Consider the following 3,499-nt stretch of genomic DNA (forward strand, 5'->3'; position numbering starts at 1 on the left):
TGTATTGATTATGTAAATACAATTTCCCTTGTATAAATATTTAGCTTCTCTGTTTCTCTCTGAAAATCAAGCAGCAGCAGGGAAAGAAAAGCAGGGAATACAATTGTAAAGTTGGCATTACAGTGTATTTGTGAAAGTTGAGAGCACAAATTGTAGTGCATTTTTAATGAAGGTAAAACCCAAACTGACACTGTCACTTACAAAATTATTGGGAAAAAATATTACACAGTGCCGAAAGGAAACTTCATACAGAGAAGTTTCTTTTAAAAAAATGTTTAGCAGAAAAAGATAAAGGTGTAAGGAAAGAGAAATTATTCCAGCTCCTTTCTGCACAAACTTCCTTTGGAAATACTTGCCGGAAACAAAAACCACATCCCAGGAATACAAACAAATAGGCTTGTATAGTACATGGTTAAAATTATCAATGTCTCACTAACTTGTGATCCAGACTAAGCAGGGCATTAAGAAATCCAAAAGAGCACAGCATCTTCTATTCCTGAGGAGACTGAAAGGGTACACTGACATAACAGTTTCCAACAGCTGTGATAACAGCCTGCGCAGGGTCATGCTGGAGCTGATGGACAACAGCCCCTTGCACACAGAGCACTGGGGCCGTGCTTCACAGGGCTGCCTGTTGCCAGGCTCAGCTCTGGTTACCTTGTACAGTATATCACAGACTAATCCTTCTGTGCTTGTCTGAGTCCTCCTCCGAGGGGTTCTCCCCCATCTCCTTTTCTGGTTTTGCCAAGGCAGAGGAATGCCTCTCCCTGCCTCCTTTACTTGATTCTGCCTATTTCAGCTTCTGACACAAAATGGCCCTTCCTCACCCAGAGGTGTTGTGAGATGCATAGAAGAGGGCTTTTCCTTTCCACACTAATTGCATATGTTTGGGATGTAAAAGTTCCAAACCTCTGCTAAATATGCATCAGAACAAAAGCATCTCTTTGTCATGACATCACTGCTCTAAAACAGGAACTTACTGGGTTAAAATCTGAGACACTTCCTATTTATTTGAACAATCCCCCACTAAGTTCAATGCAGTTGTACTGAGACAAAACTACAGTGAGGACTGCTGAACAGAAATGCTCACAATTATCAACTAATTATCCCAGGAAATCTACTGCTGTAGGAGACACTGTTGCCCTTGATCTCATGAGACAGAAGGACCAGAACACTGAGAGCTGTGGCACTCCTTTCTAGCCTTAACCCCAGCTCTGGGAAGTCTGCTGTTCCTCCTGAAAAGCCACTCCTGGAAGAGGACCATAGTAACACATCCTAGACTATTTCAGCGGGGTAAAACACAGGGCAAGCTGCCCACAAATACGCATGGTAAGTGCAGAAAGTAGATACCAGGCGTCCTTAGCTGATGAATATTCCAAAATAAATGTCACAGGAAGAGACCTTTCTCCTGTCCAGCAGCACAGCTTCAAGAGGGATGTTGCAGACCAGGTGTTGCCATGGGATGTCTTCAGATACTGTCTCAGGATATCTTGACTGTTTCCTGTGGATTAACAGAGCAGGTGAAAGAATGAATTCTGAAGATCTTGTCCTCTCTTTATATGTATTCTGAGGGACCTGGAGTCTGACTCCTCGTAAGTCTAAAAAAATTGCAAAGACCATGTAATTTCTGGAGGGAGGAATTGTAGCTGGCACCCAGGGAAGCTGAGGAGCATTAAAAACTAAAAACCAAACCTGACTTTTTTTGCAAAGATGGCACCTGGATTCTGACAAAAACAGATTTGCAATGCAAATTTGCATATTTTAGGAAAGTCTGAGTGCAGAAGGCTCAGAAAGGTGTCAAATGTCTGATACAAACTATGTTCTGAAAATATGTGGAAGGAGTATGGATAAAGATGATGTTAGAGGCATTAACTAGTTTTCTGATTATTTGTCTTCACAGATGGCAATTTGTGTCAGTTTAATTTTTAAGCTGCTTCTGGAATTTTCTGTTTCTGTTCCTCCAGGTTCAGCTGTCCCTTGCTATCCTTTTGCTGGACTGCATGCTAATGCCCTGTGATGTGCCAAATGTGGAGAGAACCAGTTGCATATGCCATGCTTTACTGGAGGGGATGAAACCTCTGAAAAGCAGCAGGAAAGGTAAATGTTTAACCTTTTTCTCTTTCCTCTTTCTCACACAAACTGACTGTGATTGCACTTAAAAGGCAGAATTAGCACCTGAGACAATACAAGGTCAAAGGATGTGGAATTCATATTCTAAGCAAACAATGAAGAGTAGCTGCAAGACTTTTGGCACCTGAGTATGATGAAGCTTTCAAGAGAATTTCCTCCTGAAGGGACATGAACTATTGGAGATTACACATACTGCATACTCAACTTGCACACTTACAGAAAAATTCCCTTTTAGGCAATTGTAAAATGCATGTGTTTCAACCATTTCCCTGGCACTAGTATAAACAAAAATAAGGAGAAGAGAGCTGCAGAGGACGATTCACAGAGGCTGGAGATTAGTGAAAGGAACATGAAACCATGAAAAATGTATATGCCCATATTTTCTCTAATGCTCACAGCCGAGTGAGCAAATGGCCACTCCTGGTATGACTAATGATGTAACTACTTAAGGACTTATTTCTACTGAAGTTTATGAAAGTTAAATCAAAACAAACCACACAGTTTAAAATAGAAATGTTCACTATCTGCTGTGAGCTGCAGCAGACTATTTCAGCACATGTATGATTTTAAGCACACGTGCAGTTCTTTGGAAAGAGATGCAGTGCCTAAAACCACGTGCTCGCATTGACTGCTTTGCTGAATTGGGGTCTCCATCTGACCATACTGAGCTGCACATCCAATGTCTGTGCAACTTTACTTTGTAGCCATTAGTTTTGGCCCCATGGGAAGCTATTTATAAATATCTGAAATAATTAAATCAGATCTGTACAGCAGAAAAAGGACTCATCGAAATATGGTCACTATGGCAACAAATATTTTCTGGATGTAGTTTTGCTTCTAATCAGCAATGGCGTCCCCATGTTCCTAACAATGGCAAAAGTTGTCAGGCTTTTCTTGTTTGCCTGTTTGTATTAAATGTGTTCTTACAGAGTAAAACAATAAATGGAAGTATTTTAGACAAAAGTCCCTTTTCAGAAGTATTTTACACTAGTTAAAAAATTATTAGGAACTTGAAAAGGGAATCAATTGTTTTCCCACTTTCTGACTGCCCTCTGGCCTCCCTGGTACAGAGTGAGCCTCTGCTACACTGAGAAATTTCAGAGGCTCCAACTCTGAATTCAGATATTAAAGTGATCCCTTCACCACCAACAGCAGCTGAAAGCAAGGTTAGAAAGAAATGAAGCCACAAACCAAATAGCTGTTTCCAACAGGCAGTGCTGGCTCACTCCTGTGTCCATATTAAACAAAAACAGAAAATAAAAGGTGCTCACACTTCACCAGACCCCACCTGCAAAATATTCTTCTGGCCATGTCAATCACAAAAGTTAGGCCCTCCATGCAGTACATGCTGGAAATGTCCAGGTCATGT

The 3,499-nt window shown here is 41.0% G+C and overlaps 1 long non-coding RNA gene across 1 annotated transcript; it reads left to right on the forward strand.

The window, feature by feature from the left end:
* The first annotated feature begins 491 nt into the window (after window positions 1-491).
* Window positions 492-3,093, forward strand: LOC116446748. The gene is made up of 2 exons (XR_004241351.1): window positions 492-1,329; window positions 1,965-3,093. It is a non-coding gene; the product is annotated as an uncharacterized LOC116446748 (long non-coding RNA).
* Window positions 3,094-3,499: the final 406 nt, after the last annotated feature.

Source organism: Corvus moneduloides, chromosome 1 (genome assembly GCF_009650955.1).
Source record: "Corvus moneduloides isolate bCorMon1 chromosome 1, bCorMon1.pri, whole genome shotgun sequence".
NCBI classification, from domain to species: domain Eukaryota; kingdom Metazoa; phylum Chordata; class Aves; order Passeriformes; family Corvidae; genus Corvus; species Corvus moneduloides.